Genomic DNA, 24,597 nt, shown 5'->3' with positions numbered 1-24,597 from the left:
TGTTATTGTACACGATCAGCGTCCGTCCGTCCCTCCCTCTAGACGTGACATCGCGCTGCCAGCCAGCAAAACTTTTATCAAATATTTTGTAAATGTTGGAGGCTCTTATTCAGGACCACACTCCCCACCTCCTCCCGTCGCCAAGACGTTTGCAGATCCGCCTCTGCTCGCGGGATTTATTGATGGGGGAGATGCGGAAGGCTGCCTCGCCAATTCCCTGCTTCTCTCCCTATTTCTCTCCTCCCTCTCTCAAGCGCCATTGCGGCCGCCCCTCAGTGGAAACAAATGTACAAGTCTCCCGTAGCCAAACGCTGTGGTGACCTCCAGTGAAGATTGGCACACTGCACGTTGCCATCGGCCGTGTGGCTCAGCCGAATCTCACCAGGGGTAACAGACTTGTGCATTTCCTGCGGTGCCAGGGAGGATCTGCCCCACCGGTACTTACGCTGCCAGCGGCTCAAACCAATGTTCCGCCTTTTGGGGGACATCTTCAGCGGCACCCTCATGTTCACCTTCTGAAGCGCTCGCTCATCACCATGGCGAAACTGAAGATGTCCTCGCCAACATCGCCTGTGCTCAGGTTAAGATGGCGGTGTACAGAACGAGGAAAAAGATGCTGGAAGGTGACACTGACGGCTGCTCTGTGCTTTCAGTGTTGAGGGACCTGCTTAAGGCGCGGCTCTGACTGGAGCACGCATACCACACACATGTCGGTCATGTACACGTCTTCTTCGAACGCTGGGGAGCCGACAAAGCCCTCTGTACCAGCGTGGACGGCACCCTCGTGTTCACCTTCTGAAGCGCTCGCTCGTCACTGTGGCGTGCGCGATGACCACCACCACCATCACCACGTGACTTTTCTTTCGTGTTGTGCGCGGTGCATTTAGCGCCACAGCGCGTGGATTTATAGTGTTTGCTTATTTGTTTGCTGGTGACTGTGTATTTCATATCGGAATCGCCTCCAGTGCTGTTGCTGCTGGCAGCAATAAAAGTTGTTTAAAAGTCAAAGTCTCTCAAGCGCCATGATCTCGCCAACTTCGCCTGTGCGACGAGCGCTCTGAACTCGTCAAATTGAAAAAGAGAGATGACATAGTCATCCTCTCGGCCGACAAGGACAATGCTACTGTCATCATGGATAAAACCACATACAACAACAACATCCAGAACCTTCTTAATGATGGCAGCTACACCAAAATCAACAAAAATCATACTAACCTTCGATTTAAAGCTTTCGTGACTGCAGAGATTCATATTCTTGGTTCTTTCGGTAAAGTCACGTAGAAGGGAAATAATAAAATAATAAAATAAAACGTAATAAAATACAATTCTCACGACGTTTCGGCCACAACGCAAGCAGCCGTCCTCAGGTGAAGAAACAGAGCTGTCGGAGAGGATACTGTCTTTCCGACAGCTCTGTTTCTTGAGAATTTTATTTTATTGTTTTATATTTTTGTTATTTTATTATTTCCCTTCTACTTTACTTTACCGAAAGAACCAAGAATATGAACTTAACTAACCGCCTGGCTACAAAAACCAACAATATCATTACCAGTTCGACTTCTTTAATCGAAACACTCAAATGGCTCTCCCTAAAACCTTCTGCGACGAGACCTCCCAGATCCTATGGTCTTCCTAAAATCTATAAAGAAGGTACTCCGTTTCGGCCCATAGTTTCCACTATCAATTCACCTACCTACAAACTGGCCCGTTTTCTGTCTGACACTTTGCTTCCATTCACGGGCAAGACTACCTCAGCAGTACGTAACTCAGCTCACTTGGTCTCTCTAATCAAGGGCATTTCACTGTCCCCAGATGATTTGCTCGTCAGCTTTGATGTAGTTTCTCTGTTCACCAAGGTTCCTGTACCTGACACCTTAGCAATCATTGAGGACTTAGTCCAACATGGACTGAATCCTGATGTACCAACTCTGGCTAGGCACTGCCTTACCAACACTTACTTCACCTGGAATGGTACTTTCTACAAACAAAATGAAGGTACCCCCATGGGTCCCCCCTTATCACCAGTGATAGCGAATATTTTCATGGAAAATTTTGAAACAGATGCCATCCAGACATCCACCCTACGTCCTTCCTTGTGGAAGAGATATGTGAATGACACTTTCGTCATTTGGCCACATGGCCTGTCAGCTTTGAACCAATTTCTCAACCACATCAATTCCATACACCCATCCATCAAATTCACCATGGAAGTGGAGAAGGATGGTGAGCTACCTTTCCTGGATGTGTTTTTTGAGAAGAGACCTGACGGCTCGTTGGAACACTCTGTCTACAGGAAATCCACCCACACAGATTCCCATCTGAAACCTGATTCCCACCACCATCCGGCACAGAATAATTCCCTTATCAAAACACTACACCATAGGGCCCACTGCATTTCCGACCAACACCACATAGCCAGTGAACTGGAACACGTACACCAGGCCCTCAAGATCAATTGGCACTCGGACCGCATTATTCGCAAAGCTGTTTCTCCAACCATGGAAAAACAACCCCCTGAGAAGCCAATCAAAACCATCGCGTTACCATACATAGCAGGTATTACCAAAAAGATTTCCAAAATCCTAAACAAACACAAGATCCAGGTCCGATTCAATACAGTACACAAAATCCGTGATCTAATCCAATCTGTGAAGGATGTCATTCCTGACATGCAATATCCTGGAGTTTACAAACTGAGTTGTACCTGCGGCAGCAGTTACATCAGGGAACTGAATCGACATGTCTCGGACCGTGTCCGCGAACACAAGACAGATCTGAAACACGGCAGAACCAATACCTCTGCCGTAGCTGACCATTGCTATAACGCTGTGGGCTCGCATGATATTGTTTTTTTCCGAGACCAAGGTACTCTGCAAACCTTCGGGCTACTATCAAAGGTTTGTTCATGAAGCCATCCAGATATATAAACATAGACATAACTTGAACCGAGAAGATGGATACAAATTGAGCAATCATTTTAAGGATGTCATTAACCAGGTAAAACCCTAACTGCTTTATAGTGGTTGTTGTCGATCATATCTGCAGGGTACTGGTCTATTTTTCCGAGTTAACTTCCCCCCCACCCACTTGCCCCCCCCCCTCCCAGCCTCACGTCTCTCTCCAAGCGTCCACACAGCGCTCCCCTTCCCCCTTTCTTACCCATATAACCTCTTACCACGGCAACTCTCTCTCCCACTTCAGCAAAAAAACATTTCTTGCTGTGGTTTTCCCACCTGATTTATTTTCTTTTATACCTACAGTGAGGGAAAGAAGTATTTGATCCCCTGCTGATTTTGTACGTTTGCCCACTGACAAAGAAATGATCAGTCTATCATTTTAATGGTAGGTTTATTTGAACAGTGAGAGACAGAATAACAACAACAAAATCCAGAAAAACGCAAGTCAAAAATGTTATAAATTGATTTGCATTTTAATGAGGGAAATAAGTATTTGACCCCTCTGCAAAACATGACTTAGTACTTGGTGGCAAAACCCTTGTTGGAAATCACAGAGGTCAGACGTTTCTTGTAGTTGGCCACCAGGTTTGCACACATCTCAGGAGGGATTTTGTCCCACTCCTCTTTGCAGATCTTCTCTAAGTCATTAAGGTTTCGAGGCTGACGTTTGGCAACTCGAACCTTCAGCTCCCTCCACAGATTTTCTATGGGATTAAGGTCTGGAGACTGGTTAGGCCACTTCAGGACCTTAATGTGCTTCTTCTTGAGCCACTCCTTTGTTGCCTTGGCCGTGTGTTTTGGGTCATTGTCATGCTGGGATACCCATCCACGACCCATTTTCAATGCCCTGGCTGAGGGAAGGAGGTTAACACCCAAGATTTGACGGTACATGGCCCCGTCCATCGTCCATTTGATGCGGTGAAGTTGTCTTGTCCCCTTAGCAGAAAAACACCCCCAAAGCATGTTTCCACCTCCATGTTTGACGGTGGGGATGGTGTTCTTGGGGTCATAGGCAGCATTCCTCCTCCTCCTCCAAACACGGCGAGTTGAGTTGATGCCAAAGAGCTCCATTTTGGTCTCATCTGACCACAACAATTTTACCCAGTTGTCCTCTGATTCATTCAGATGTTCATTGGCAAACTTCAGACGGGCATGTATATGTGCTTTCTTGAGCAGGGGGACCTTGCGGGCGCTGCAGGATTTCAGTCCTTCACGGCGTAGTTTGTTACCAACTGTTTTCTTGGTGACTATGATCCCAGCTGCCTTGAGATCATTGACAAGATCCTCCCGTGTAGTTCTGGGCTGATTCCTCACCGTTCTCATGATCATTGCAACTCCACGAGGTAAGATCTTGCATGGAGCCCCAGGCCGAGGGAGATTGATAGCTCTTTTGTGTTTCTTCCATTTGCGAATAATCGCACCAACTGTTGTCACCTTCTCACCAAGCTGCTTGGCGATGGTCTTGTAGTCCATTCCAGCCTTGTGTAGGTCTACAATCTTGTTCCCTGACATCCTTGTAGAGCTCTTTGGTCTTGGCCATGGTGGAGAGTTTGGAATCTGATTGATTGATTGCTTCTGTGAACAGGTGTCTTTTATACAGGTAACAAGCTGAGATTAGGAGCACTCCCTTTAAAAGTGTGCTCTTAATCTCAGCTCGTTACCTGTATAAAAGACACCTGGGAGCCAGAAATCTTTCTGATTGAGAGGGGGTCAAATACTTATTTCCCTCATTAAAATGCAAATCAATTTATACCATTTTTGACATGCGTTTTTCTGGATTTTTTTGTTGTTATTCTGTCTCTCACTGTTCAAATAAACCTACCATTAAAATTATAGACTGATAATTTTTTTGTCAGTGGGCAAACGTACAAAATCAGCAGGGGATCAAATATGTTTTTCCCTCACTGTACGTGACTTTACCGAAAGAACAAAAAACCTCAATTTAGTAGCAGCAGCAGGACCCGTCTGAAAAAGAGTCATAAGACTCAGAGTGGTTCTCCTGGAAAAATACATAAATTATTACTATTACTACAACATTATCTCATCTCTCCCTTCTCTCATGCTCAGTCACCAACCCCAACTCTGAGCCGCTCTCCCCCCCCCCACATTCTCCGTTGCTCTCCTCTTTCCTGTCCCTCTCTCTCATCACGCCCTCTGGTCAATCCCCTCTCCTCTTTCTCCCCCCCCCTCTTCTCTTTCCGTCCTCTCTGGAGCCGTCCCCCTCTCTCGCCCCCCCTCTCCGTCCCCCTCTCTCGCCCCCCCCTCTCCTCTCTCTCCCTAGCCCTACCCCCTCCCTCTCTCTCATCTCTCCCTGTCTCCCCCACCCTCTCCCTCCCCCCCTCTCTCTCTCATCTCCTCCTCTCTCCGCCCTCTCTGCCCCTGTATGTGCGTGGTGCCGAGCTCTGTGTGCAAACAGCGTGTGAAGGCGCGTGGGTGTGTGTGTCAGTGTGTGGGCCTACCCTAGGTCATCTCAGCCTCAAATGAATAACTGATGCGGTGTGTTAACATCGCCACTGGGGAGACAATGGCGGCCGGGCGTGGTGCTGGCCACCCACCCCCTCGTGCGCCGTGCCGGCCTTCCTAGGTGCTAGCTCACAGCACTTGCCCCAACAGTCTATTAAGGCTATACGGGGGATCTTTGTCTTGTGTGGGCAGCGGTGGTGAAGCGGTTAGCCCACGGCGCTACGAGCCCGGCGACACGAGATGGATTCCCGCTCACGGTCAACATCAGTGACGAATACCTTCCACCCGATCCTGGGCTTCCCCTAGGTCGACTCGGCCTTTAAATGCGGTGTGTAACTATCGCTACTGAGGAGACAAAGACGGCCGTGCCGTAGTGCGTTGGCCACCCACCCCCTCGTGTGCCGTGCCGGTCTTCATACGCGCTCGCTAGCAGAACTTGCCCCAACATCCTGTTAAGGCTACACGGGGCGTTTTCAGTGATATGAAGAGTCTGTGAGTGTACCGACCTTACATAAATATATAATGTACCTCCCCATTTGAGCATACTTCACCACGCTGGTCAATTGGGGGGGGGGTGGAAGGGATGGGGAGCTTCATGCGGGGAGAGCTCAGGAGCGGTTCAGATCTCAATCGCCACTGATGGTATCCGTGGCCGGGAATCGACAACCAGCGCACCCCGCACAATCCGACTGACACCCACGTGTACGGACAAAGACAAAGGTGTCCCGAATAGGCCACGCGGACTGTCGGGGGGGGGAGGGGGGCGAGCACTTCGACGAGCGACGTCGTGGCCCGGTGGCACGACACTGGCACGGACGCGATCCGTGGTGCTGGGGGTGGGGGAGAAAGGAACGGAAGAGGGAAGAAGATAAATAAATAAATGATGGGAAGAAGAGAAGCAATGGGAAATGGGAGCGAGAGGATGTGTGTGTGTACGTGCACACGCACACACACACGTGGAACACGCATGTAAATACAAAGGTCCCCCGTATAGCCTTAACAGGCTCTAGAGGAAAGTGCTGTTAGCGAGCACCTATGAAGGCCGGCACGGCACACGAGGGGAAGGGTGGCCAGCACCACGCCCGAGCGCCTTTGTCTCCCCAGTGGCGATTTTGCTCACCGAACCAGGTACTCACTTGAAGCTGAGTCGACCTAAGGGGAAACCCTGGACCAGTTCAGATAATCGTCACCGGCGGTGGCCCGTGAGCGGGAATCGAACTCGGGCCGCCAGGCTCATAAACGCTGCGTGCTAACCGCTGCGCCACCGCTCCCCGCAAAACGTGAACGCACCACGCACACCGAGATCGCAATCTGAATTTGAATCGGCCCTGTTAACACAGTCGGCGTTCATTGCTTCGCGGGTCACGTGGGACGTGTGTAACAATCATCAGGCGCGTGCAGCGCGAAGCGTGTTCATTTGAATGGGGAGCAGTAAATCGGCAAACGCAGAAAGCCGGCGGTGGGGCGGTGGAGGGTCGCGAGGACTGAGGTGTGGGAAAGCCTTGCTTCGGAGTTAATGGACGCGTGCTTGTTAGCGAGCACCTATTAAGGCCGGCACGGTGATAACAACAACAACGGCCTGCCGCCTTTGTCACCCAAGTGCCGAACTTCATGAACACTGCGCCACGTACTGCTTTAAGGCTGAGTTGACCTTCGCGAGGCCCGGCTTCAGATGTCAGATATTCGCTGTCACTGATGTTGGCCGCTGATCGGGATTCCGACTCGGGTAGCCGTCGTCTTGGGCGCGCAGTGCGCTAACCACTGCGCCACCGCTCCCCGTGTGACTACGCAAAGACACGTACCGACACACAAAGGCAAAGATCCCCCGTATAGCCTTAACGGACCGTTGGGGCAAGTGCTGTCAGTGAATAGCAACGATGAAGGCCGACACGGCGCACGAGGGGGTGGGTGGCCAACACCACAGACACACACACACGCAGACGCTGGCACGTGTACAATGAGTACGCGTGGCTGTGTGGAGCAGTGCAGCTCATTAGGAGGAGGTAGAACACAGACACGCGCTGGCAAAGAGACCTCGTGTTGAGCTGAGCTCCGCGAATTCACATTTCAACTCGGCTGTGATGAAGCGAATACACACACACCACGTGTACCTGCTACACATGATGTGTGTGTACCTGCTACACGTGGTGTGTGTGTACACGTGCTGTATGTGTACACGTAGTGTGGGTGTGCACGTGGTGTGCCTGGTACACGTGGTGTGTGTGTACCTGGTAACACGTGGTGTGTGTGTACACGTGGTGTGTGTGTGTACCTGGTAACACGTGGTGGTGTGTGTGTGTGTACACGTGGTGTGTGTGTACACGTGGTGTGTGTGTGTACACGTGGTGTGTGTATGGCGCCCCCGAACAACCACAGCCTGGCGGCCCCCAACATACTGGTAACTTCAACCAATCCGGGGGCGTACATATTTGGTAGGGGCGCACCTCTGGTTGGCTGCTTGCTCGCGGTCACGTGACGCACTTCAACCAATCCGTGCCGTGTCAATCACAGAATCAGTCACAGAATGACAGAGCTAGTTGTTTATATATTAGTATTGTTGCTCGCGTGAATATGATTCCCAATCGGTAATTTGCGGTGTAATATTTAGATATTTTATTTGCCAAAGTTGGAAGGCCGGTACACTGTGAACAACTCTTGCTAATGACGTCAAAGCATCATATGCATTGTGGGGAATATATTCAAACCGCGATGCAAATCAGACATCTATCTATACAAAGCGTGTGCCATGAAGAAGGGCCACAATCTGAAACGTCGCCTAATATATATATGCGTGTCATTGTAAGGCCACACACACAGACGTGTGTGTGTTATATTTATTGACTCACGTGTTGACGAATGTGTTGTTTGTGCGTATACACTGCCAACGCAGCAGTAGTAGCAGCAGCATCAGCACCGCACAATGCGTTCTGTTGGAACACGTTAAGGGCATCGGCGCTTCTGCTCGAACAGAGCAGCGTCTGTTTTCACAGGGGGTGGCTAGATTGGAGGGGTTCAGAGTGGGGGGCATCACACAGAAGTCATTCGTTTTACGGGAAGCTTGAGTCGATATATATGATATATAAACATATATACAATACATACAAGTAAATGACAAAATAGAGAATAATAGGCAACACGGATGCGCACATTTAAAATCCAGAACTTATAACGTTAATATAAATACAATAAATCATTTTAGGGATCGTCCGGGATTTGAACCCGGGACCTCCCACACCATAGGGGGCATCCATTGAGTAGGTCCGCAAAAATCTGTCAAAACTCGACCCCTCCCCCCCTCCCTGTACGCACGCGGACTTTTTACACCCCCCCCCCCTCACCTGCGTACGTACGCCTGACGCACCCCCCCCCCCCCCGAATCCTATAGAACGGCCGATATTTAATCGACGCAGAAACGATCAAGGATGAATAATATTAGCGTGTTTAAGCAAACAGGTAGTCAACCGCCGGACTATCTAACTCATTTGAAGGCCGATGTAGACAAATTATCATCGAGGCTTCACACCCCCCCCCCCCCAGTTTCCAATGCTTACGTACACTGTCAGTAGACCCCCCCCCCCCATACGCAAGCGTACGCATTTGGGTTACCCCCCACCTCCCCCGTACGTACTAAATGGATGGCTCCATAAACGACAATCATACCCCGAGACCAATGAGCCAGGTACGCGTGAGTGTGTGGGTGTGTGAGTGTGTGATGTGGTGCAGGAGGACGTGGAGCTGAGTGGACTTGCCGATGACTGGTACCAGCGGTGTCAAGATCGGCCTCTGTGGAGGAGGCTCGTGAAGGACGCTACTGGGCAGTTGGAGGCAGTCGCCCTCCAACAACAACGGAGGGCGGAGGAGCGACGCTCACAACAACGAGCGGAGCGCCGGGTGGTTAAAGCACAGCAAGTTGGCACAGTAGGGGGCACAGGTGGTGCATCAGCCAGTCATTTCGGTCATTTCAGTCAGTCGACCCGTGGCACCTTGGTCTGCCCCGTGACCTCCTGCCAGCGGGCGTTCGACACCTCACGTGGCCTCAAGGTGCACATGGCCTGGCACAAGCGTCGTGATGACGTCACCGCCACTTAGTGGCGAATGGCGGTTGTTGTTGAGTGTGTGAGTGTGTGGGTGTGTGTGGATGTGAGTGTGTGGGTGTGTGAGTGTGTGGGTGTGTGAGTGTGTGGGTGTGTGTGTGGGTGTGTGAGTGTGTGGGTGTGTGAGTGTGTGGGTGTGTGTGAGTGTGTGGGTGGGTGTGTGTGAGTGTGTGGGTGTGTGGGTGCGTGAGTGTGTGAGTGCGTGAGTGTGTGGGGAGCGGTTGTGTAGCGGTTATCGCGCGAACCCGGCCAACCGAGATTGATTCCCGCTCACGGTCAATACCAGTGACGATTATCTGAACTATTCTTGGGCCTCCCCTAGATCCACTCAATCTGAAATGAGTACCTGGTGCCGTGTAAAAACATCGCCACTAAGGTGACAAAGCCGGCTATGCTGGTCACCCACACTCTCGTGTGCCGTTCCGGCCTTCATAGGTGCTCGCTAACAGCACTTGGCCCCAACATTCTGTCTTTACCTTGAAGAAATCCCTCCGCCGATTGCTGCTCTGTGGTCTGGCCTCGGGGCCCCCCTAATGGCAGCTGTCCCTATGTGGCACAGATGAGATCATCACGGAGGAAGGTTCTGCTGCCGTGCGCTAGCTTCACAGTAGCGGGCGATGTTGTTGCTGCTGCTGCTGCTGTGTCATCCAAAGCGAGCGTGGTGACGTTGGCGTCTGCTGCTGCTGCTGTTGTTATAGCGGCGTGATGTTTTGAATGTGGCCATTTTGGGTCGCGACACCGGCACAACGATGGCCGACTCGTCTCGAGTGACGTCACGCGACATTTACCTGCTCCACTCCGAGTGACGTCACGCGACATTTACCTGCTCCATTCCGAGTGACGTCACGCGACATTTACCTGCTCCATTCCGAGTGACGTCACGCGACATTTACCTGCTCCACTCCGAGTGACGTCACGCGACATTTACCTGCTCCACTCCGAGTGACGTCACGCGACATTTACCTGCTCCATTCCGAGTGACGTCACGCGACATTTACCTGCTCCATTCCGAGTGACGTCACGCGACATTTACCTGCTCCACTCCGAGTGACGTCACGCGACATTTACCTGCTCCATTCCGAGTGGAGCAGGCGGTGCGCGGTTGGGAGTGGTCGTGCGGTGAATCGTGCACACCCCGCCACCGCGGGGAGCAGAATGTTTATTTAGACTGCATGAGGAGGAATCCGATGAGCCGCGAAGCTCTTTTTCACAGATGTCCAGCAAGGGGCGGGTCAGCAAGTAACAACACACATGTAAGAGAGTCAATAATACATAAATACATCTGCACGAATTGTGTAAGTGCAGACATTCCCACCGATGTTTCATTTTCCACACTAAACGGAAGCTTGGGAAAGGCAGCAAAACACCAACAACAATCCAGTCCCCTGACTACACCAAGACAACACTCGATACAATTGCAAATTAAAATGTTCGCGATCGACACTACACGGGAATAACCAGGTCGGCCCGCCGGACTCCAACCGCGACCTTCACGTCTCCTGCAACCAACGGCGACTCCACTGCACCGCTGGGCCACCTCGCGGCCCCCCACACTGTCCGCCTCTATTCACGAGAGAGACAAAGAGGGCAATGTGTGGAATCAGGGTCCTCTGCGCTAGCGACATCCCAGACATGAAAGAGCTTGTTGTGAGCCTGGGTTTAGTGGTGGCGAGGATTTTTTTTATATATTTGGGAACAAAGACAAAGGGTCCTCTTCCCCACCCCACAGAGCGTGTAGGGGGCAAGTGCTGTTATCGAGCAGTACCTTATGAAGGCCGGCAAGCGGCACGCGACTGGGGTGGGGTGGCCAGCACCACGCCCGGACCGCTTTGTCTCCCTCGTAGCGCGGTTGGCTAACGTACGATGCGAAAGAAGTTCAACGTACGTACATGGCGATTTTTTTTCATCGCACCAAGGAACTAAGTTAAGGCTGAGTCGACCTAGAGGAGGACTAGGACCGCAATTCTATTGGTGGCCGTGAACGGGAAATTAACTCGGGGGGGCCGGATTCGTGGTGCACCGCCCTAACCACTACCCCACCGCTCCCCGCTATAAAGGAACAGACAGATATACACAAGAGACAGAGAGACACTGAGACAAATAAAAAAACATCTACAGATATGAAATGGATAGAGTGGGAGTGTGAGAGATGTGGTGTGAATGATGGAGTGTGTGTCTGGAAGTGTGTGTGAGCGTGTGCGTGATAATGTGTGCCCATGTGTGTATGTGCGTGATAGAGTGCTCGTGTGTGCGCGTGTGTGGAGCGGTGGGAAAGTGGTTAGCGCACTGCGCTGCAAATACAGTAGCGTGCATTCGATTTCTGCCCACGGTGACCATCAGTGGCGAGTGATATCCAAAACCGGTCATGGGCCTCCCTCCCCCTAGGTCGACTCAGCCTTAAATTAGTACAATACATGGAGCGGTCTGTAAACGTCAGCAATTTCTGACCACCACCCCGTAATCCTGGCTCATCATAGGTGCTCGCCAATCGCACTTGTCCCAACACCCTGCAAAGGCGATACGGGGGATCTTCGTCTTTGTGTGTTCGAGTGTATATTAAATAGTTAATGTATGTTTATTTAGTGTTTGAGATAGGCGACGTGCATCAGAGTGAATGGCCTACGATCCATCCTGGGTTTAACCAGGCTGGGTTGTGTGAGGAGCTCAAAGATCTTTGAAAGATCTGGACACAGTCTCATCGGTGAACTCCTCCGACAGGTGAAGCTCCGTTGGCTGGGCCATGTCGCTCGCTCGCCTCGCCACCGCATGTCCAAGAAGCTTCTGTTTGGCCGGATAGAGAAGTATGAACGGTCGCGGCACAGGCTAGCGAGGAGATGGAGTGATGTAGTACAGCTGAGTGGACTCGCCGATGACTGGTACCAGCGCTGTAAAGATCGCTCTCTGCGGAGGAGGCTCGTGAAGGACGCTACTGGGCAGTTGGAGGGAGTCACCCTCCAACAACAGCGGAGTGCGGAGGAGCGATGCTCACAACAACGAGCGGAGCGCCGGGCGGTTGAGATGTAGCGAGTTAGCATAGGGAGAACAGGTGGTGCACCTGCCAATCATCTCAGTTAGTCAACCCATGACACCTGGGTCTGTTCCATGACATCCTGTCAGAAGCGAGCCTTCGATACTTCACGTAGCCTCAATATTCACCTAGCCTGGCACAAGTGCCGTGGCGACGTCACCGCCAATAAATGAAAAACGGAGAATGTATGTCTGCGTGTGTGCGTGCATGGGATGATGCGTGTTTACGAGGGAGTGGGATGGCGTGTGTTCGTGTGATAGAGGGGTGTGTGTGTGTGGGTATAATTGTGTGAGAGAGATTGTGTGGTTGTTAGATTGTGAGAAAAGTGTGTGTATCTTTGTGATTGTGGGAGCGGTAGTCCAATAGTTAGCGCGCTGCGCTACGAACCCGGCGACCCAAGTTCGATTCCAGCCCACGGCCAGTGACGATTGTCTCAACCGGTCCTGGGCCTCCCTTAGGTCGACTTAGCCTCAAATTATTACCCGGTCCGATGTGTAAACATCTCTACTGGGGAGACAAAGGCGTCCGGGCGTGATGCTGGCCACCCACCCCTTAATGTGAGGTTCCGGCCTTCATAGGTGCTCGCTATCAGCACTTGCCCCAACAGTCTGGTAAGGCTATACGGGGCATCTTTGTCTTTGTACTTGAGAGAGCTTGGGTGTGTGTGGGAGAGAGACCGCGTGTGTGTGAGAGAGAGATTGCATGTGTACAAGAGAGGGCGTGTGTGTGTGTGCGTCAGGCAGATGCTGTGAGTGAGATGGTTTGTATGTATGAGAGAGATGGTGTGTGAGATGGTGTGTGTGAGATTGTGTGTGAGAGATGGTGTGTGAGAGAGATGGTGTGTGATTGAGATGGTGAGTGAGTGAGATGGTGTGTGAGAGAGATGGTGTGTGAGTGAGATGGTGTGTGAGTGAGATAGTGTGGGGAGCGGTGGCGCAGTGGCTAAGCGCCCTACGCCACGAACCCAGCGACCCGAGTTCGATTCCCGCTCACGGCTACCACCAGTGACGATTACCTGGACTGGTGCTGGGCCTCGCCTAGGTCGACTCAGCCTCAAATGAGTACCTGGTGCGATGTGTACATGTAGCTACTTGGGATACAAAGGCGGCCGGGCGTGGTGCTAGCCACCCACCCCCTCGGGTGCCGCGTCGGCCATCATAGGTGTTCGCTACCAACACTTGCCCCAATAGGCTATACGGGGGAGCTTTGTCTTGTGTGTCTGAGAGGGAGAAAGAAAAAAAAAAGAGGGGAGATGGCGTGTGGGAGAGAGATTGCGTGTGTGGTAGAGAGAGAGATGGTGTGTAGTAGGGAGATGGTGTGTGTGGTAGAGAGAGATGGTGTGTGGTAAAGAGATATGGTGTGTGAGCAAGGGTTTGTGCGAGAGAGAAATGGGGCAATTGCAGAGAGAGAGAGAGGGAAGAGATAATAGGAATGAGAGAGAAAGGGTGGGGGAGGGGAGAGGGAGGAGAGATGAAGAAATGATGGTGGTTGGGGGTAGGGAGAGAGGGGGGGTAACAGAGCAATGATAGAGAATGAGATTTGGAGCGGGTGCGGAGGAGAGGGAGCGTAGAGATATGGAGAGAGATTCGGGTAGAGATAAGAAGTGCTGGGGAGAGGCAACAAATGTTGAGCAAGGGAGAGAGGGGAGATGGGAGAGAAGTGTTGTAGGGAAGAGTGGGAGATTTTATGAATAAAGGAGAGATTGAGGGGAGTGAGAGGGGGGATGAGGGGAACAATGGGGGGAGGAGGATGGAGGGATGGAGGGAGGGAGGGGAATTTGCATGAACAGAAAGAGAAAAAAGTGGGTAAGGAACGAGAGAAAACTAGAGGGAGAAGGGAGAGGGAAATTAAGAAATAAAGGGAGAGAGAAAAGAAAAGACAAATGGATAGGTATGGGGAAGAGAGGAGTGAGTGGATGGAGTGAGTAGAGAGAGAGAACTTATAAAGAAAGGGAGAGAGATGTGAGAGGAGAGAGAGGAGATAGAGTAGAGATCAAGTCAAGCAGGAGCCATCCCAGGCCATCCCTGACACTGGGGGAGAAGACGCCGCTGGGCCATGCGCCAGCCCAGCCGCTGCAGCTCTTCCAGCTGAGCCGGATGGTGGGGAGATCGACTCAGATCGGGACGACTGCTTCAGCGAGGGGAGCGAGAGCAGCCAGGGGTCGACACTCCTTGACCCACAGACTTGCCTGGTCTCCCCTGAAGATCTCTGGCACTTCCTCGACGAAACCAACCTGAAGAAGGACAGAGCGTGCATTGCCTTGGCTCGATGAAAGGACATCAAAGCAATAAAGGCCTCTATGACTCAAGCTGAGAGACTCTTCGCCAAGCAGGGACTCGAGCCCCTGGGCAAGGAGAGGGCAAAGCGGAGATATTTCCGCAAACAAATTACCAGGCTGCTGTGCCAACAATACACCTGGGAGAGCACCAGACAGAAGAACGCGGACATCACCGACATGGAAGCCCGAGTCCTCGATTTGTAGGGTCGGCTCGCTGAAGACAGCGACCCTGCTCTTCTCCGAGAATATGAGAAGAGGGAGCGTCTCAAAGGGCTACAGTAGGAGCAGACGAGGGGGGCGTTTGTGCGATCCCTGGTGAAGCTCATCACCGACCTCGACACGGGATCCCCGCTTTCTACTCCCTCGGGAGGCAGAACGGGAGACGCAAATCCATGGAGTGCCTCTTTGATGGTGACGGTGTCCTGGCACACGAACTCCAGCAGAAGTCGACCATCATCAGAGACTTCTACGGCAGCCTGTTCTCCCTGAAGAAACATCGGGAGCGGCCCAGGCGGAGGCATGGAGTGGTCTACCCACCCTGGGGGAAGACGGGAAAGAGCTGCTGGAGCAAAAGCTCACCAGGAATGACCTTGATGCAGCTGTAAGAGGACTGGCCCCAAATAAATCCCTAGGGTTAGACGGGCTAACAGGGGAGTTTTACGCCCTTTTTGGCCATCCCTATGGGAGGACTACAGAGAGGTGCTGGAGGAAGCCTCTGTGACCGGGGTGATGCCTCAGTCTTGGAGGAGGGCGGTGCTCACTCTGCTTCCCAAGAACGGAGACCTGAGGCACCTACAAAACTGGCGTCCGGTGTCCCTCTTGAACACAGACTACAAAATATTGACGAAGGCTTTCTCCCTGCGACTGAAAGGGGTGATTGCACAAGTCGTAAACAGGGACCAGTCCTACACCATCCCCGGATGAACCATCCATGACGGCATCTTCCTGGTCAGGGACCTAATCGCGGTGTCCCAGAGGTTGGGCATCCCAGTCGCGTTTCTGGCCCTTGACAAGGAAAAATCTTTTGACAGAGTGGACCACAAATACCTGCTGGGAACCCTAAAGACCTATGGTTTTGGGGATGGCTTTGTCCGAACGATCCGCCTACTCTACACCAAGGTGGAGTGCATGATCAAGGTCAACGGCGCCCTCACTGCCCTGGTCAAAATCGAGCGAGGAGTGAGATGGGGATGCCCATTGTCGGGACAACTTTATACCCTGGCTTTAGAGCCTTTCCTGAGTCTCATAAGGCAGAGACTCAGCGGCCTGGTGCTCAGAGAACCAAGCGTCAAGTTGGTCCTGACGGCACACGCCGACGACGTCCTCCTCATCCTGCGCTCCCTGGATGATGTCGCCCTGCTGCACAAGTGCCAGGAGGTCTTTTCAAAGGCCTCCTCGTCAAAAATGAACAGGCAATAGTGCAGCGGGCTGCTGGTTGGAGTGTGGGACATGACCGAGTGTCCCCAGAAGGCAAAAGCCATAAATTGGAGTGCAACATCGCTGCACCACCTGGGGGTGTTCCTGCGATAAGAGGAGGAACCACCGCAGAGGAACTGGGTCGAGCTGGAGGGGAAGGTGAAGGAGCGGCTGGGCACCTGGAGTCGCCTGTGCAAGTTCCTCACCTTCAGAACAAAGACGTTGGTGGCGAACCAGCTGGTGACGTCCATGCTGTGGCACCGACTCTTCTCCCTGCACCACCCCATGAGCCTCGTCAACGCGCTTCAGAAGCGAGTCCTCGACTTCTTCTGGTCGGGCGGAGGACACTGGGTCGCGGCTGGGGTCCTGGCCCTGCCACTGGACGAGGGCGGTCACAGGCTGGTGTGCGTGCGGAGTCAGCTGGCCACCTTCCGACTGCAGGCCGCGCAAAAGTTCCTGCACGCCGCCCCTGCACCGGCCTGGAGCGTCACGGCCTCCTTCCTCCTGAAACAGCTGGCGGGTCTGCAGTGCTCCAAACAACTATTCTACATGGACCTGCAGGGCCTCCCACTGGGACAGCTGCCACCTTTCTACAGGAGCGTCCTGCAGACATGGAGCTCCCTCGCCGTCAGGAGGCTGAACCAGCCGCGATCGGCCGAGGATTTGGTCTTCGAACCGATCCTCAGGAACCCACAAACAAAGCTGCCATCCACCACCACCACCCCTGGCATAGAGAGGCACCTCGACAACGCGTGGCTCACCAGGATGGGAGATCTGGTGGAGCCTGGAACACGGGGCTGGAGGCTCGGACCAGCAGAAATGGCCGCAAAGACAGGGCTCTAGTCGCTCCGGGAGGCTGCCCGGATCCTGGCCGAAGCCAAGGGGGCCTTCTCAGCGGAAGCGGGGAGAACGCCCCCCATCGGCATTGGGGATGACGAGGCCCCTCTCGGTCCCCCTCCAACCGGAGCTCGTGCCACTGCATCGCCAATGCCGACAAACGAAGGTGGATCACAACCTGTGCCGGCTGGAAGACCTACCGGAGGTGGCCTTCTACTCCTACATGGTCCGGTTTCACCAACAGGACACCCTGAGAAGCCACAAGAACCATGCCTGGAGGAAAGCCCTGCCCTGCATCTCTCCAGAGAGGCCTCTCTGGAGGCAACTCTACTCCAGCTCGACGTACAACCACATCGGCGACCTGGAGCATCGCCCACGGCACCATCACCACCAACGCCTCCCTGGCGCGCTTCACCAACACGTCCCCGGAGTGCCGGTTCTGCGGTAAAGTGGAGACGGTGGCGCACCAATACGTGGAGTGCAAGAGCTTGGACTCGCTATTCAAGGTCCTGAGAAACATCCTCCTAAGGTTCAGCCTCCACTTCTCTCCGACGGTCCTCATCTTTGGACACCCGAAGGGCGATGGATCCCAACATCTTCAGAGGCTAGTTAACGTACTCGTCGGCTATGCCAAGCTCACCATATATAGAGCGAGGAAGGTGGCCGTGGAGGGGAAACGTCCGGCCAGCAGCCTGAGCATATTCCACGCCCTGGTCGGTGCCAGGGTATGTGGGCCGGAGTTCCGCCATGCGCGGCTGACCCACGCCGTGCCGGCCTTCAAGGAGCAGTGGGCGCTGGAGGAGGCCGTGTGCTCGGTGGCAGAAGAGCGGGAGCTCTGCATGCAGTTATGAGCTACCCGTCGGAGGCCGTAGGACTGCGAGAAGGGCTGGGTACAGATGCAGCACTTGTCGTAGTCAAAAAAAATTACATAGAAAACAGGGGGAACATAGACAGAGAGTAGAGAGAGAGGGGGGGGGTAGAGAGAAAGGGGGGGGGGGGGTAGAGAGAGGGGGTAGAGAGAGAGAAGGGGTAAGAAGGAGGAGAGCAGAGGGTGAAATCGTTTGTGAAATCTTTCATTTAAAAAGGGGGGGGGGGCACATAAAGCAAAGCATTGAAAAAAAAGAGAGTCAAGGGGGAGAGAGATGGGAGAGAGATGGGGGAGGGAAGGGAGAGAAAGGAGCAGAGCCGGACAGGGTTGGAGATGGAGGAGATTATGGCAGGAGGGAGAGTGGGAGAGGAGGGAGGGAGAGTGGGTGCAGATGCAGCACTTGTCGTAGTAATTTTTTTTTTATAATATTACAAATATTACATAGAAAACATAGGGGGAACATAGACATGGAGTAGGGAGAGGGGGGTAGAGAGAGAGGGGTAGAGAGAGAGGGAAGGGGTAAGGAAAGCAGAACGTGAAATCTTTTGTGAAATCTTTCATTTAAAAAGGAGTGGGGGGGGGTTAACATAAAGCAAAGCATAAAAAAACGAAATGATGAACGAAGCAAAGTGCCGACTACACCGAGCATCTTCTTGTTTCCTCTGATCGTAAAAAAAGTGGGAGAGGATGGAGGGAGGGAGAGTGGGGGAGGAGGGAGAGTGGGGGGAGGAGGGAGAGTGGGCGAGGAGGAAGAGTGGGGGAGGAGGGAGGGAGAGTGGGGGGAGGAGGAGGGAGAGTGGGGGAGGAGGGAGGGAGAGTGGGGGGAGGAGGGAGGGAGAGTGGGGGAGGAGGAAGAGTGGGGGAGGAGGGAGGGAGAGCTGGGGAAGGAGGGAGAGTGGGGGAGGGGGAGTGGGGGAGGCGGGAGGGAGAGTGGGGGAGGCGGGAGGGAGAGTGGGGGAGGAGGGAGGGAGAGTTAAGAGGGAGTGAGAGGAGGAGGTGCAGAGAGAGGCGGTGGGGGTGGGCAGATAGGAAAAGACATCAGAGGAACGTGGTGGTGGGGGCAGGGAGACGAGGTGGTGGTGGTGATGGTGATAGAATGGTGCTGGGAGTGGGGGAGTCTGGGGGGGGCGAATATTCAGCCCTTTTCTCGGAAAGACAGAACACGCGGAGAAGAGGAGAGGCAGAACACACACACACACATTATACTGTATAAGGCACACAGTAACCATGGCGACACACACACATATCTATATACTACTCGTGCGAGTGTGTGTGTGCCGAGTACGCGGCCGGGTGGGGTACTCTCGGTGAGGAGATGGAGCGCTCAAATCGGCTCCTACTCCGACGGGAGCGAGAGGCGGTGGGATTGTCGCGGATCCCAGGATCGGGCGTGAGAGATGGCCACGGCTTTCATCCAGCAGTGGATTGATCATGGCTGATGATGATGGTGATAATGGTGATGATGATGATGATGCGAGTGTACACGCACAGCACGTGTGTGTGTCTGTATCGGGGAGCGGTGGCGCAGTGGATAGCACGCTGCGCTGTGAACTCGCCTACGGCCCGAGCTCGATTCCCGCTCTGGGCCACCAACACGAGCGACGATTATCTGAATCGGTCCTAGGGCTCCCCTAGGTCGACTCAGCCTGAAATGAGTACCTAGTGCGCGTGTGTCAACATCCTCACTGGGGAGACGAAGGCGGCCGGGCGTGGTGCTGGCCACCCACCCCCTCGTGTGCCGTGCCGACCTTCATCGGTGCCGCTCGCGAACAGCACTTGCCCTAACAATTTGTTGAGGCTATACGGGGGGATCTTTGTCTTCGTGTAACAATTGACAACACTTCCAAATAATAGCGGAGTCAAGTTCGCCCACTCGGTTAAAACAACGTTTGCATTGGCATCACGCGGAGTGGCTACGCAGTGCCAAAGATTCCCACACGGAACGGTGTTTTATAGAGAATATATATTTATATATCTATAACTTAAATCGGATTCAACCGTAACTCAACAGTATTTCATCTACGGGTCCACCTTGTCTGCGACCAACCATCAACCTCCCTTCATTCCTCTATCTAAGAACGAAACAGGCTGGGGATTTCTTCACAAGTCTGGCTGTCGCCTGATGATGCTGGTTGTAGTTACGAGCGAAACGTCGCACTCGAATTGTAAATATTGTGGATTTACTCTCCAATACACCGGTTGTTGTGCTAGTAAGGAAATTGCATGTTTTGTTTAAGTGACAAACCGTACTAAATGGCTGTGTCGGGTGGTAGTGGGTTTAACAACATTTATATTTTAGCGATCGAACCCAAAATAAACTCCTTAAAAAAAAGGTTTTTTTATTTAAACAACGGTTTTATTAACAACCTCGTTAAACTCACAGTCGAGAAGTACGTCAATGACGCGCGCCTGCTCCCACATGAACGCTTACTTGAATAAATAGATTACTTCCGTAATTCGTTCACACGGTTGGGCGAGGCATTTTGAGAGTTTGGGGACCACGGCGTTTTTTACCCACACAAATATATATATAATAAAGCGTCCATACAAAATGTCAATTGCTTTAAAATAGCGAATTAATTGATTAATTGATGCCGATTTTGATACACGCATGCGTTGTCACCGGATCCGAGTGCGTGTGCAAAATTTGGAATTGATTGGACAACAGGAAGTAGACTAACATTGATTACAAGATTTGACCTCGACAAACATAGGAGTCAAGTTAAGTAAAACCGTTGAAAAAAACCTCGTATGGACATCAACCTCCTGTTTGCTGCCTTCACCGCTCGTTCAAGAGTTCTGTGGTCTTCCTGTTGTGTAGCATCTCTCCCTCCTCCTCCAATCAAAAACAACACCCCCCACACCCACTCCCCTCAATCCCCTCCCCTCAACCCCTTTCCATTGTCTCGCGTATTCCATCCCGTCTGTCTCGTTAGTTCTGTCTCGTTTGTATTGTCTCTCTCAATAGTTTCACCCCATCTGTATTGTCTGTCTTATTAGTTTCATCCTGTTTGTAATGTCTATTTTGTTAGTTCTGTCCTGTCTGTTTTGTCTGTCTCGTTAGTTTCGTCTCGTCTGAATCGTTAGATCTGTCTCTGTGTATTGTCTGACTTGTTAGTTATTTTCTGATTCTTTTGTTAGTTCTGTCCTGTTTGTATTGTGTCTCGTTAGTTCTGTCCAGGCTGTTTTGTCTGTATGGTCTGTCTCGTTAGTCAGGTCCCTTTTACTGGTAGGAACCTCCTGGTTACACCAGCCCACAGGGGATTATTGTGTCCGTCGTGCAGGGTTGGGCTGGGCGAGAGGGAGGGGCTGGGTGGGGAGGGGAGGGTGGGGAGGGGCTGGGTGGGGAGGGGAGGGTGGGGAGGGGCTGGGTGGGGGAGGGGAGGGTGGGGAGGGGCTGGGTGAGGAGGGCGGGGAGGGGCTGGGTGGGGAGGGTGGGGCTGGGTGGGGAGGGTGGGGCTGGGTGGGAGGGGTGGGGCTGGGTGGGGGAGGGGCTGGTCACCCCGTGGTGCCCTTATAAAACTCAACGTTTAACCTACTCACGCCGGCTTGTGCCCGCCCTCACAGTCGGGCATATTTGCAGAATACACCATGCCGCCGTTGACCCTGGCCATTGACCGAGCAACCCAACGTTCCTACCAGCTCCCTCCGCAGGAATGTGTTTTATCGTTAGTTCTGTCCCATCTGTATTGTCTGTCTCGTTAGTTCCGTCCCGTCTGTATTGTCTGCCTCGTCTGTCTCGTTAGTTCTGGCTCGTTTCTATTGTCTGACTCGTTAGCTATTTTCTGATTCTATTGTCTGTCTCGTTAACTCTGTCTCATCTGTATTGTCTGTCTCGTTAGTTTGATCCCGTCTGTATTGTCTTTCTCGTTATTTCTGTCCCGTCTGTATTTTCTGTCTCATCAGTTATGTCTAGGTTGTTTTGTCTGTCTCCTTAGTTCTGTCCCGTCTATATTGTCCGTCTCGTTAGTTTTGTCTCATCTGTATCGTTATATCTGTCTCATTTGTATTGTCTGACTCGTTAGTTATGTAGTGGGTTCAATTGAGGTGCACACTAGATCTTATAGGCAACACGTTTTATTAACTAACTCCACTGGTAACTCCTACTTAACGGAATAACGACTAAGGGTGGTGATGACCATTAGTAACTATATACACTTGGAGGGATGACTATTTACATACTGAATGGGACAACTACTAAATCGGACCAGGACAGCCAACACGCTGCCTGGTCCACGTGCGCAAAGACCGAGACCGAAGACCCACGAAGATGGAGGATTTCTTCCGAGAGATGAACAACCACGATCCCCACCGGGACTCGGCTTTTATCCGATGACTCAGGACCCACATCACGTATTCCTCTCACCTCCTCCCTGGTCTCCGTTACCACCTCATCCGGTCATGTGCCCCCTCGGGTTCACCCAGACTGTCATGACCTCACCCGACCTGTTCCCTGGTCTACTCAGGTGCCAGGGTGAGGCATATACAGTACCACTCACTCGGTACTGTCGCAACACTATAGTGCCATAATCTATGACACTACATCACCCCCCCCCCCTTTATAAAACACAGCCGTCCCGGCTGTCAACAAACCCGAACGCAAGGGTGTGCCTCCTAAACGATAACATCAATAAACAACCGGCAACCGTGCAATAAATACAATATATACAAAATGTACAGTTACTGAGAAGGGGTAAAGGAGAGATAGAGGAAAGATAGGACAACAATAACACAAAAAAACGTCAGCAATGTACACGACCCCAGTTACCCCCCCCCCCCCACCCCAAAAGAACGTCCCTGCCCTGCGTATGTGGCAACACCCCTAAGCACGAGAAGGGCCAGGTTTAGCCAATGACCCAACTGTCGAAGAAGTGCGACAAGCAGCAAAACGGCACGACAAGTTCATTTATACCGGAAACTCGAATAGATTGCAAGTGCGGACAGCACAATTTAGGCAGGGGTTTGGGACGAGCACATTGCACACCCCTTCAGCACATTGACAATTTCCCCCGCCATCCCGGGCCAAAAACAGTTAAGTTTGAGGGTTGCGAGTGTTTTGTGCTCTGCAAGGTGCATCAGCAGCTCATCCAGAAGCAATTGCTAGAACCCCGACAGCAGGTCAAGAGTGGAAAAATAACTTGCCCCTGCCAAAGCATCCAATGAATCATCCATTCGCGGGAAGGGGTACGCGTCATCCATGGAGATTTTATTTAATTTGCGGAAATCGACGCAAAACCGCAGACTCCCATCCTGCTTTTGATAAGAACTATGGGAGCACCCCACGGACTGTTAGATCGAGAAAATATCGGCGGCCAACATCTCATCGACCGCCTGACGCACGTGGTCCTTTTCTGTGGGACTTAACCTGTAAGGATCCTGACGAATGGGGGCAGTGTTTCCCGTGTCGATGTGGTGGCTTCAGAGTGGTGCGGCCGATATCATATTTTCCTTTGCTAAAAACGTTGGCAAATTCCATTAAAAGTAAGCACAACTCAGACCTCTGGCCATCTGACAAATCGGGGTTCTCCGAGCAGAGTGCGTCAATCCATTAATCATCGCCTTTCAACCTCTACTCTGTGGGTGACACGACCCCCACCTCCCCAACAAAGTCACTGGCGCAACCCGCAGCGGACGCGTGGGCTAACACAGTGCCCGCCTGAACAACGGACGTGTTCAACCCCGCAGTCAGAACCTGAATGAAGGGTTCATTGGACACCAGCGTTTGTGCCCCCACTAGCGATAGGCCCCGAACCGCTTTATTCGAGGGTGTCAGCAGGAACCAGTCGGCGGTCGCTTCTTTATCAAGGTAGTTCCGCAGCCGCAAGGGAATCAACATTTGTGCGCCGGGTGGAATCATGAAAGTTTTAGTCGCTAGCGCCCGAACCGTGGTGTTAACCGTCCGCAATTGAGTGGGGGAAGACAAAAACGTCATGTGACGGCCCGATGGCAATTCAAGGCATCCCTGGTCCACTAACATTTTAAGGGGCATTTTCCCCAAGAAATCGGTACCCAGCAGACATGGCACGGCTAGGGATGTTGAAACTAAAACCGGTCCTGTCAATTGAATGTCACCGATGCACACCGTTGCCGATATTTGACCGAAAATTCCGAGCGAACCACCATTTGCAGCAAAGCATGGGGCTGTGACAGGACGAAGGTTCCGAGATGTTTTGGGTAAGATGTTAAAAATCAATTCCGAAATGATGATAGCGGAATCTCCGGTGTTGATAAGCACCCGTACCTCTACCCCCTGTACCGTGCCAATAGCGGCTGATGATCCCGCCGCCGTGGTGACCACACGGTGAGCCAATTCCGACCACTGACCAGGACGGTGTGGCCAGCCATCTCCCAGCAAAACCGAACTCTCCCGCTCCGCAACCCGACGAGAGCGTTCCATGCGTGAGCGCGAACCGACGACCTAAAGCGATGAGTGAGGTGGTTGTCCGGGCCGAGTGTGTGGTGTGCAGCGGCTCGCCTTAGGACCAAGTAGAGTTGATGTCCGTGTGGATAATGGCGATGGCCCGGAAGGTCTTTTTCTTGCAGCGCAGTACCCTGTCGAGATGTGTCCCGACAGCCTGCAATTGTAGCAAAGGACAGAGCTGATCCCCATGCGAGAAGAGGTCCCCCACCGTCGGTTGTGTCCTCCTCACCGCTCC

This window comes from Lampetra planeri, chromosome 13, assembly GCF_965212315.1.
Source record: "Lampetra planeri chromosome 13, kcLamPlan1.2.h2, whole genome shotgun sequence".
Lineage (NCBI taxonomy): Eukaryota > Metazoa > Chordata > Hyperoartia > Petromyzontiformes > Petromyzontidae > Lampetra > Lampetra planeri.
This window is presented reverse-complemented; position numbering follows the sequence as displayed.